Below are 12,921 nucleotides of genomic sequence, written 5' to 3' on the forward strand. Positions count from 1 at the left end.
TAACAAATGCAATGGAAACCAAGTCAAAGAAACTTCCAATAATGGAGTCAGAATTGGCTTCTTTTCTACAAGTCCACTTTTCATTTAGCCTGCTGTTCCTGGGGCAGAGGCACTCTGGGTAGGGTAGGGACAAAGAAAACCTGCTGGGGTGTTCTCCCCTGCCCTTGGGTTTAGTTATTGTGTAATTTTAGTTGAATTCACAAACAATTCAAATATGAATCTACTATATTGACTAGTGGCATATCCTGGCAATTTGGGGGACTCTTAATTTAATATTTTTATACCAGACTGGACCCACTGAAGTTCTACTTTACAGCTCCTGGAAATTAAATTTTAGAGACTACAGGAGTGTTGGCTTATAGCATTTTGCAGTATTGCTTTCAAATTGCTTTTCAAATGTGTGTAACATATTGAGCAGGTAACTCAACTCACAATCTAGGGGGAAAAAAAGAGAATTCTGATTCAACACTTCTGAGTGAAACATTTGTCCAAGAGTTCTTCAAAGCCAGGTTTGCATTTGTGATTCCATATTCCCTGTCTTCTTTATTCATCACAAGACTTCAGTGGGGGTCTTTGAAATGCAGGCACTGGCAGTCAGAAAGTTTACATTCCAAGCAACATCTTAGAAGCTCAAAACAGAGACTCAGAAGAACCTCAGAGGTTGATTTTCTCCATAGCATCTTTAGGTTTTTAATTACCTCAGTGTCTGATCAGGAAAAGTGAACTGCAGTGATGATCTTCTCTTTACATTTCCAAAGCACATGAGGCATCATCTTGCTAGATTTCACTGAAATTATATCTGAGAAGCTCCTCTTCAGGTTTTCCTGAATCAAAGCAGAAAAGTAGTGAGCTGTGTGTTCTTCATCTAAGCAGTGATGTTCTGGGGACTTAAAAGGCCCATTGTTACAAAGTATGAAACTGCAGAGGTGCTGGATATTATGGAGGCTTTGTAGCTTCCTTGAAAAGGAGGCCACTGAATTCCACGACAATCTATAGATTAACTAACACATTGTTCTTTGGATCTAAATTTTATACTTAGCTAACCAAACTAAGTTAACAGAACTGAGTAAGCACTCTCATCATCACACTAATCTAGACACCCACCTTTCAGTCCTTTTTGTCTAGGGCAGCCCTGGTGTTACATCAGCCCTCCATACACAGGTATTCTACCTCCAGGGACTCTGCAGCAGGCTGAAACCCCAATGATCCCCTGGGGATGTAGAGGAAGGCTACTGTTATTTTCGATGGACCAAGCATTCTGTGGTTTAATGCAGTAACTAGAACAGGGGAAGTGGATGTTTTCCATCAAAAAAACAAACAAAAAACCTAGTTTATCAGTCACATACATCTCTGAACAAGTGCTGAGAAATTGGAGGCATCAATTTGACTTTAAATATCTATTCTATTTTCCTCAAGTATCTGCTGCATATTTCTAGCAGATATCAAGGCTTTGCAATTGCCTTGAGGATTTTGGCCTGAAAGAGAGGCAGCCTTTGGCAGCCTATCTTGTACATAAGCCTCAGCTGCAGAGGAGATAATGCATGCAAGACATTCTGTATGGGTGAGGGAGAGAGAGACCAGCTGAGAAGCAGAGAGGGGCCTAGGAATTCTACAATATCAACAGCATTTGCAATTTCTTCTGCATCTCTTGGGAGAGAAGGTGAGATCCTAGAGATGCTGATGCTATGGTGGTCTCAGGGGGTCAGGAGCTCTAAGAATGGGGTTCCCAGGCTCAGCAAAGAGCCCTCTTTATAATAGCTATATTGCTTCTCATCCTGCTCAGAGTGCCAATTGTCTTGCTGTTCACACTGTCTGCACTGCTAACTGAACTCAAGTTAGACAAGACATGAGTTAAGTGGCTGAAAGAAGTCGCTAGGAGCCATAGGAACTGTAGACACATTTATCCTCTTCTGGCTAGCACAGCAGCCGTAGCAGCAGACATGACATAACACAACATAACTACACACAACCTCTCTCCTGATTGACAAAGCAACCATAACAATATTCTCACCTGGTTGACAGAGCAGCCGTAACAGCAGACATGCTGTATTCTCTCCGCTACTGGCTAATCGATAGACACAGCTGTGATGTAGCAATAATTCCCACTGTTTTCTGGGTGGAGTTCACATATCCGTACCACACAAAGTAGTGGTGACCAAGTGAGTACCTTGTGACCTGCATGCCAGTGCTATAAGTAATCTCAGCTGTCACATAGTCATTATTTACAAACATGGAGCCAGAGAGCCTAAACACCCCATATAGGCTAATTTGCTCTCTCCTCACAATGGCCCGCAAAAAAGAGTTCTGGTGTTTAATTGCCTACTGAAAAGCTTTCATAATGCTGATGCCAGAGGCAACTAAGATATGTTGGAGTTTAGATGCTCTTTCCTCATTTGCAGGGACTGAGGAAGCCATCAGGATTCTAAGCCCCATGGTAAGGTAGGAAGAATGGACCTCAATATCTAGGAAGGTAGATACATGGGGACTGATGTAATTGATGAAAAGAAGAGGCAATGTCTTGCTTGTATGAGTTAGAAACTGAGAATCATGCCTGCCTCACCATTTTGTAAGAACCAGTCTTTTTGGAAGTCGATTCACTTTAATCTCTCCATTTCCAAAGGTTCTCCCCTTAGCTTGAGCACTAGGGTTGCCTTCTGGTGGATGTTATCAGATACTTTGTAGCATTATTTTATTCTCTTTCTAAATCGGTCAGCTGTTAAATTGCCCTTCCACTAGAAACAAACCCAAAAAGTTAAGACCCAGGAAGGAGTCTGTTTAAAATAACCTACAGCCTATTTGATGTTGCAATAGCCCAGAGCTTTTGGGGCACCAAGGGTGTACAGACTGAAACTTTGATTTTGCAAAAGATTACTGGATTCTATAAAGTACCTTAGCTTAATCTCTTATTCTTTGATAAATATATACATGAAGGAAAATGTTAAATCATAAGGTTTCTGTTGAGTGACAGAGCTTCTTATCTCCTAACGGGGAAGGCATAAAAGTAATGGGGATAAGGAAGGATGTGGAAGATATGTCCCCTGCACATGAAGCAAGGAAGTGAAATACCACTTAAATAAAAGAGAGGAGAAAACCATGTGCAATATCCTATGTTCTCATTTTGAAACAACCAACATAATCACTGTATTTTATTAAAGAAAAACTAGAGCCAGGCAGTAGTTAGAGTGGTAAAAACAGATTTCATTCAGGGACTATTGCAAAAGTGGAAAAAAGACCTTAGTATAGCCCAGGATGGAGAGTGGTTATTAGATGAAACATACTAACAGAAACAGCGGGAGTTTGGGGCTCTGGTTAAGCAAACCTAAGAGAATTTTTGTGGAAGGAAGGTTGATAGCTTAGAGATCAAAGGAGGGGATGAGGAATTTGATCAGATGTCAAAGATGATCAGATTTGGTGTCTGGGTCAAAGATTCCCCATAAACTGACTTGGCAAGATTTTGGCCACAACTGGGCAATGCAGGCCAGGCAAGGACGGATGCCAAGGTCAAGGCCTAGGGGATGCAGAGGAGCCTGACTAAAGTTTTGACAAGGAGATTCTTTGCCAATTTATTCTGTTAGTAGACAATGAGGGTCTCTCATTGACCAAACTCTACTCAGCATCCCTGAGCTCTTTTTCAACTAAGCATAACTTTTGGATTATGTGCATCATCCAATTTTAGTGAGAATCATCCATTTAACTAGAATCCTCCCATCCTTCATATCTGATCACTCTCAATGTCTAATGAGGTCCCTCATCCCTCACCATGTCCCAGGTGATGTTCACCCACCCTGGCCTGTCCACAGCAAGAATCTTCTTAGGTCAGGTTAGCCAGAACCCCACTTACCTCTGATGCTCTTAGTAATTTTCTATTCACCAACTCCCTCCATGCTCCTTGGTTATAAATCCTCACTCTTCCTTATTGTATTTGGAGTTGATCCCAACCTCTCTCCCTCACTGTAAGACCCTATTGCAGTGGTCTTTGCACCCACTGTGACATCCTCATCACTTTGAATGAAATCTTCCTTGCCATGCTATAACAAATGTCATTGAAATTTGTTTCCTTTAATAGACTACAGATGTTATCTTTGACTAATAATTGCAAAATGGGTACAGAAGTATCACAGAATGTACAAAGGGTGTACATCATACCTTACAGAATGAACCATAATCTGGAAATCCAAGCTCTGAACATGGACAGGGCACAGGGCAATTCCAGGGGTCTGAGTAGCAGGTGTCAACAACTTGGTTATCTTCTTAGAGTTCACTTGACAAAATCCATAAACAACAATTTTTTGTCCTGGCAAAAATCCATTCAGATTTCAAATTTCCAGGATGCCATTCCACTAGGCTCACTGAGGGCAGTGACTCAACTCTTTGCTAAGAGAGCATCAGATCAGATCAGATCAATTGCTCAGTCGTGTCCGACTCTTTGCAACCCCATAGAACGACTTAATTTACAGTTTCCAGACAACACACATTAAGGAAAAGGTGATCGAACACTGTTTTCCAAAAGATGATGGAACACTATTCTTGGAAATTTGGTGAAGGGACTTTGTGGCAAGTCAAGGATCCAGGTTCCTGAACTCTCAGATAGCTGTTTACAGTGCAGATGATAAGATCAATTTATGAGCTACACTTATTTGAGACATGTACATTACTGGCTTTTGTTAATTTCACTTTTCCCCCCCTCTTTACAAATTTGTAAAAGAGGATCATTGGTAGAGCCTTAAAGAAACACACTTGACCTTAAATCTCTACTTCTCATATACTAATTTTTGTGAGCTTGGGCAAGTTAGTTAGAAACTTGGAAAATCAGTTTCTTCTTATACGTAACACGGGTTGATGTAACCCTACCCCAGAGTCTTGGGGATTAAACGTGGCAATACACATACATTGCTTAGTATAATGCCTGGCACACTATAACCAATCAATATATACGAAAGTCACTGTTTTTCCCCTTTAAAGTAACTATTTGTCACCTGAGTTTTAGTCCTTTAAACTTCATCATCATAAATATTTTAATCATCACTACTAAATGATGCTTTTGAATTTTCAAATTTCTGATTGTCTCAGAAATATCATGTTGCAAATGTCTGTTTGAATCAGGATAAACATAGGATGAATACATCACAATTGGTGTCCTTTAATTTTAATTTATAGATTTCCCCCATGCTGATCTCTCTTTATTTTTTGTTTGTTTGCTTTTTGTGTTTTATAATAAACTGTCCCACTAAGTAATTTAAGAGCATGCTATTGAAAGACAAGGGCTTGATTTATTGTCCTGTAGAATTTCTCATAATGTGCATTTTGCTGATTGTTTCGTGTGGTATGTATACTATTAAGAAATAGTATTAATTAAGAAATTAATCACTGGATTTAGAGTTGATCATGCTCAAATTTAATTTATTATGTAATTTCTTAGCTCCATGCCTGCTAAAGGACTAGCTCTATGCATGGTAAAAGTAAATTCCATGGCCAATTCAGTAGCAAAGAACATCTCTAGGCCCAGATTCTTGTCTTAAAAGAGCATTTTCAAAGAAAAGAAGACAGAAATCAAAGAGATTCTGTGGTAGTATGGGCAGCACTGGAAATTACTTTAGTTTTTTAATCTTCCCAAATTCCCAAGTAAGAAGAGGCAGAAAAATTGGATAGTAAAACTAGATAGGCAAACTACAATCTATGGATAACATAACCAGGTGTTTGTTCTGAAGGTCCTCAAACTGTAAGGAGCTACAATACCTAGATGTTTCTATGTCCATGCAGAAGAAAGCTGAGGGAAGCAGTAGAATATCTGACAGCCTTGCAGATAGAAGGAGACAGTAGAGTCTCCAGGTACTCACTGCAAAGTGTAGCAGGTAAAATTGAGAACAATTCTGAGAGGAGGTGGCATCCATCATTACTAAATAAGGAGAAATAAAGACTCACACTTAACCACAGAGTACTAAGGGAAAAAAGAAATAAAAAAGTAATGACTAAAGACGTAAAAAAAAAAAAAAGATTGAGAAGTGACACTGTTGAATGTAGACAGATGAGATCCAAAACAGAAACAATAAAAATCCTTAAAGGAGAAACCAAAGTGAGAGAAACAAATAGTTAAAACTATAATTTAATAAATTTTTTCTTCAGTTTAAATAAAATGATTTTAATCTATATTTTGAAACACTGGGTATCTACAAATATTGATCCAAAATGACCAACATAAAGATATTTCTAGTAAAATGACTGAACTTAAAAGGCATCTAGGTGAAAAGAGTCTATAATTTGTTAGAAAAGTAAATTAGGCTATCATCAGACTTGTTGACAACAATGCCAGAAGAAACACAAACTAGCGTATTAAAGATACTAAGGGGAAAAAAGAGTGTAATTAATCTACAAGAACCCAGGGAATATGTTTCTGAGGACTCTACTAGAGAAAGAGCCCCAGAAAACCAAACTATTTAGAGAGCAATTAATAGTGGTGAACATTAGAAGTTTAACTACCTATAGAAGAATAAATGAGGGTTAGAAGTGAGTATTTAGATATATAATAGGTATGTCATCTGACAATGTAGATCTGATATGACCATTTTAAAAATTATTGAAAAAGGAGATACATATTTAAAAAAATCAACTTTCTGGTAATTAGTAATTATAATAATAGCAGTAGACAACATTGTTATTCTGAGTTTATTGTACATGTAATATGAAGCAACAAATTAGCAATTATGAGATATTCTAATTCTATTACTTTCTGTATTTTTGAATGCCAGACTTTCACTGTGGAAGAAAGGAAATTCAGACATACTGTAATGAAGGTAAAGTGAAATCCAGTAGTCCTAAATCTAAATTGGAAATACCAATATGAACTCACAAATTGCCTTAACTATTTCTAGATGTAATTATATATTCAAATATATTTAAATCCAAGAATTCATAATCATATTTTGAAATATAATTGATGATTCCCTGAGGATGGTGAAGAATCAATTTGCTAGGTTGGAAATTGGGAAATAGAATTAGCGTTTACCTTTCCTAATGAGCTGTACTGCTGGTTAAGTAAAGAATAAATGAGAGGAAACACACCTTAATGATGTTCATATACATCGTGATGAAATGAAATGCCATCACTGACAATATGGTAGTCTTATTCAAAAGAATCGAATCCAAGTTTAATTGAACCTCCGATATAGTTGCCAGTTTCCAAGAAATATACAGGACAGAGACACCCTAACCTGGATTTTGAATTTGAATCAATGAAATCCAAGCTGTGAGAGACTACAGATCAAGTGGCCTGGGTTTTTCAATGGATAAATTGTAAGAATAAGAAAAATTGTGTTTTAAAAAAAGACTTAGAATATAAGGAGATCTAAGAAATAAACTGAACTGTAGTATCTTGGGATAGAGATCTAACTGATAAAGCTATAAACAGTCACAACAGCTATGCAATGTCCATCCATTTTGAAGTTCAAGTCCTCTTTTCCTTGGCCAGTGGGAGCGTATGTGAGTTGGCTCCTAGCCCTCTTGACATGACCCTAGTAATCTTTGACAACTTTCTTATATTCTGATATGAAAAGATGTTTCAGGCTTAAGTTGTACATTTCCTGCCCTAGTCTTGGAATCAGCCATGTCTCCATAAGGCCCTGGTCCTTTGGGTTGGCAATGCTATTTCAAGACAACAGTCCAGGGGTTGGATTTTAGAACATTTCTGTGAATAAAGCTAAGATTTTTGTTTATGAGGTCAAATGTACCTTGAATTCATACTTTCAATTCAAATTCAGGACTATAACATTTTGTTTTGTATAGTCTCTTCTGTCCGATGTTTGTGTCTATTTTCTCCCATACTGAGTACCTTATCAAGACCAGGTTAGATGATGGTACATGTGTGCTAAGTCGCTTCACTCATGTCTGACTCCTTGTGACCCTATGGACTGTAGCTGGCCAGGCTCCATTGTCCATGGGATTCTCCAGGTAAGAATACTGGAGTGGATTGCCATGCTCTCCTCCAGGGAATCTTCCTGACCCAGGGATTGAAAACGAGTATCCTGCATCTCCTGCATTACAGGCAGATTCTTTACCACTGAGCCCTTAGATGATGGGGAGCCTTATTCAATAGAGAAGAGGACAGAAGAATGTGCAGATTAAAGACATAGGCTTTGGATTCATCCTGGTTGGGTTCAAATACCCTGGGTGTTATCCACACCCTTTATAAAATTAAGTAGAAAGAAAAATAAAATGAAAATATCTTTATCATAGTATGCTTATGAAGATTAAAATTAGCCTGGAAAATAAATGCCTCTTTTGAGGGAGGGTCTTGGGCTTAATAGAAGCCCCCAACCTTGCTTGGCTTGGATGGCTCTTTTCACTTTAAAACATGCTACCAGTGATTTCCTAGCAAACAGGCAACCTTGGGTCAATTGTCTACTTCTGATGTGCTAGGATGGGATAAATCTTATATAAATGAAATAAAAGATAACTTTCATCATTTTCTTTTTAAAAATGTGAACATGAATAACTATTGAATGCAAAAGTGAAGCAGGAGGTCAGGGCTGAAAAGAAAAATAATAGAGGAACTCCTTGATGGTCCACTGGTTAAGAATCTGCCTTTCAAGAGAGGGTACATAGGTTTGATCCCTGATGAGGGAAATAAAATCTCATGTGTCTCGAGGAAACTATTAGTCTGAAAGCTCTAGAGACCATGGGCCACAACTAGAGAGAGAAACCAGTACACCACAATGAAGAGCCTGTATGACTCATAAAAGATTCCTGCATGCCTCAACTAAGACCTGATACAGTCAAATAAATAAATACTTAAAGAAAAGAAAATAATACAAAGAAGTTAAACTTTAAACAAGCAAAATGTTGTGATTTGAGTTTTCATTGTGTTAAATAATTAACCTCACCCAACTTCTGTCTCCATCTTTTCCCAGCATATAACATGCTCATAATGTTCTATTTTCTGGTAGGCATTTCCCTGGATGGTGGCATGTCAGTGTCAAACCCTGTTGAGTAAAAAACAGCCCTTAGTTCTATATGTCTGCTAGTAGGCCAAGTGGACTTTATAACAGTTTAGAAGTAGAGCCCCTGCCCTGTGTACTTCCCATTCACGGGAGAGCAATTGAGTGTGTGGGGAGACCCAGAGCCATTGTCCTCCACCCAACCATCCCCACAGGGACTCATACACTCCTGGGATGAGAGTAATGGTCTAGCAGCAACCCCAAGAAACAGTTAAGGCTAAGTTTTTCTTCATGGTTTTATTCATGGCACAAACTTAGCCAAAATCTTCAAGTTGCTGTGCTCCTTAGCACTGCTGCTAAATAGCTTCAGTCGTATCCGACTCTGTGTGACCCCATAGATGGCGGCCCACCAGGCTCCCCCATCCCTGGGATTCTCCAGGCAAGAACACTGGAGTGGGTTGCCATTTCCTTCTCCAATGCATGAAAGTGAAAAGTGAAAGGGAAGTTGCTCAGTCGTGTCCAACCCTCAGCAACCCTATGGACCGCAGCCTACTGGGTCCTCTGTCCATGGGATTTTCCAGGCAAGAGTACTGGAGTGGGAATGCCATTGCCTTCTCTGATCTAGCACTCAGTTCAGTTCAGTTCAGTTCAGTCGCTCAGTCGTGTCCGACTCTTTGCGACCCCATGAATCGCAGCACCCCAGGCCTCACTTGCCGGGGTCCTGCCCCGGCTGATCCAGGGTATTCGAAGCGGGGACGGCGTCGGCGACCTATTTATTTAAATATTTTATCAAAGATATAAAGAGTAATAGGATGAGGATAGCTCAGTAGGAAAATTCAGTGGAGAAAAGAGGCTGAGTAGCTTGGTTTACGCGGGAGACCAATAAAACTTCAAGACAAGAAGCTTGCACCACTTACGTAGGCCGCAGGCGTCCTTCCGTTCTCCCAAAGGAGAGGAGACACTGAGGCCTCCCCGGTCGGATCTTAGAAGCCCAGGCATAATTAGTAAGCATGGTGGGTTCCGCGCTCCAGATGGAGACTCAACCAGAGTGAGAGAGAGAGCGACATGGGGAGACCAGTATTTCGAGAAACTGATCCCAATTCTTTATTTTCCATGGTCTACTTTTATACACTGAGATGTTATGCAAAAGTCACACGGGGTCAGCAGTCCTGACTTTTATCAAAGTCAGGTGCTTCATACAAATGTATACAGAGGTCTTAGGGGTGTTACATCATCTTCTGGCCAGGGGGGCCTGCTGACAATTTACGACCCTCTCCTTGTGACAGCGGTCAGTCAATCAGGACACTTATTTCTCCAGGGCTGATTATTCTCAAAACAGACGCCACCCAAATAAAGTTACATTCCTACAGGGTGAGGGTGTAGTGGGTTTTAGTTAAGGAAAGAATTTACTTAGCCTAAGGTCTAACGTGATTAATATCAAAGGTTAATTCTATATATTCATTAATGTGTGTAAGGGCAGGGGATATGGAGACTTAGCAACAAACATTGGCTCAACAAATGAAAAACCCTTCACCAACACAATTTCTAATTAGCCCATTATACTTATACTAATAGTTTTCTAACTTTTCTAAGGAACCTGTTTTTAGAAGGTTTAAAGCATCTTGTGCCTCTCACGGTTGGGAGGCTGTGAGCGATCACATGTGGCCGGACAAGCCTGTCAGGCAGGCCAGAGAACCTTCAGAGGAGTTTGTAGGTTAAAACACTCTTATCATGCCCAGGAATTATTATAAACTGGAGCTCTAAGTTAACTCCTTCTCCAAAAGAGGTGGTGGGGGACAGCCCCCCGTAAAGTCAGAGGTGTAGGTGAGCACAAAGTAGTAAAGTAGGCAGGCTCTGGTTATGGGGGTAGATGCTCGAGGAGTTCCAGGGGGACTCCTGAGGCTCGATCCCGCCTTTGCGTATGTCGAGCCTCCTTCCTCATGACCTTTGTCATGGGCGGAGTACCTCACTCTGGCCCCCAACACTCCCTGTCCATCACCAACTCCCGGAGTTCACCCAGACTCACGTCCATCGAGTCAGTGATGCCATCCAGCCATCTCATCCTCTGTCGTCCCCTCTCCTCCTGCCCCCAATCCCTCCCAGCAACAGTCTTTTCCAATGACTCAACTCTTCCCATGAGGTGGCCAAAGTACTGGAGTTTCAGCTTTAGCATCATTCCTTCCAAAGAAATCCCAGGGCTGATCTCGTTCAGAATGGACTGATTGGATCTCCTTGCAGTCCAAGGGACTCTCAAGAGTCTTCTTCAACACCACAGTTCAAAAGCGTCAATTCTTGGGTGCTCAGCCTTCTTCACAGTCCAACCTGCACTAGGGTGGTTTATATTTTGGACAGCAGAGAGGACACTGGGTGTTGCTTGACCAAGATAGTAATAAACAGGTAATCAGAAGCTACATTGTTTTTTTGTCTTCGTTTTAAGGAGCATCATCCACAGTGTCTCTCAATGGTTCTCAATCCCAAAATGTTATTCCTGCCCAGAGAGCACATGGTGAGATTTCTGGCTTTCACAGTGACTGGAGAAGAAAAAGCAGCATACACTAGGAGGAGGCTAACCATCCTGGAAGCAGGGAAACATGCTAAGGATGAAAGGTAGTCTCTCTAAAGGAAGAACTTTGCCACCCAGAATGTCCCCAAGGCAAAACTGATATGTAAAAAAAATTTTGAATTTCTTTCAGTTACTTGACACAACCCTTGATCTTTTAAAGTTCTTTCGCACTGTGAGTTTTTCTTAAATCCCAAAGGACCTTATATGTGTATTGGAACGCTTCATTTTAGGCAGATCAGAAGGACTGCACTAAAGCAGACATTAGTGCACAGGAAGCAAAATAATAAGCTTGGTGCTTCACCTGTTAATAGGCTTAGATCTCCAGGGGAAGAATGAATTTTTTTCCTCTTCCATATTCATTTCAAAAATATTCAATGGACAGAAGCAGTTTTCAGAAATTATCTTGTCATGACACAAATTTATGTTAGAAATCTGCAAATAAGTAATACCCATAGTAACCATGTATAGCACAAATTGATGTTACTACCTTTGCATGGAAAGCAGCAATAATAATGGAATGATTATCATTAATGATTTAATTGCTTTTAGAATTGAGATATCAAATATTAGAACTAAGTTTAAAATCTAGTTTTGTGAAGATGAATCCTTTTATATTTGGTTCTACAGTTATTATTTTCCAAATTACAATGATATCTTTACTTCTCTTCCTACTGTTCTTATATGTTTTAATCAGTATGTTGTGAATTTTTAAGAGTGTATAGATACACAATAATATACCAAGGAGATGGAGAATTGTATACATTTGGCTTATAACACATTGGCCTTTCAATAATTTTTAAGCTTGGAAGTAGTATTGCCTTGTAAACACCTGCTCCTTTCGGAGCAGATACTGATCCACAGTACCAACCTGTATCATAGAATTTGAGTTCTGGAAGGACTGTGTGAGGCCATTTTTGGTATTTGGGTCGAGTATAAGCTTTCAGAGAAATTGGCATAGACATTCCAGTGAGAAGGAATCAAATGAAACTTTGGGGACCTCTGATGTACCATATCTCCTGGTAGTCCTACTTCCTCTAGAATCTGATCTTTCCCAGAGACTTGCTTTAATCACTAGACTGTGCCAGTTCCAAGTCTAAATCTATTACTTAACATGCTGAAGCTACTGCTTTTCATTCTTGCTGAAGTCAGTCACCATTTAAGAAATCCTACTTCCTGAGACCACCGTACTATGAGAAAGTCCAAGCAGAACACATGAAGAGGCCATATTCAAGAGAATCAGGAAGCCAACTGACAGCACCAAGGAACCAGCTGTGGGATACTGGTAGAGCAGTGCCCACCAATCTGCAGCACAGCCAACTGCCTCAGCTGGTGCCATACAAAGCAGAGACCTACCTCCTTCATACACTGTTCAGGCTCAGATCCACAGAATTGAAAGCAAACACAATGGCTGTTGTTTTAAGCTATTAA

The 12,921-nt window shown here is 39.9% G+C and overlaps 1 long non-coding RNA gene across 1 annotated transcript; it reads right to left on the bottom strand.

The window, feature by feature from the left end:
* Positions 1–348: 348 nt before the first annotated feature.
* LOC147367624 (uncharacterized) lies at positions 349–10,650 on the bottom strand. Its single transcript, XR_015169259.1, has 3 exons — positions 9,848–10,650; positions 8,877–8,975; positions 349–824 (listed from the first exon to the last, which is right to left on the bottom strand). It is a non-coding gene; the product is annotated as an uncharacterized LOC147367624 (long non-coding RNA).
* Positions 10,651–12,921: the final 2,271 nt, after the last annotated feature.

This window comes from Bos grunniens, chromosome 8 (assembly GCF_055505025.1).
Source record: "Bos grunniens cultivar Pamir isolate PY7600 chromosome 8, Bosgru_T2T1.0, whole genome shotgun sequence".
Taxonomy (NCBI): domain Eukaryota; kingdom Metazoa; phylum Chordata; class Mammalia; order Artiodactyla; family Bovidae; genus Bos; species Bos grunniens.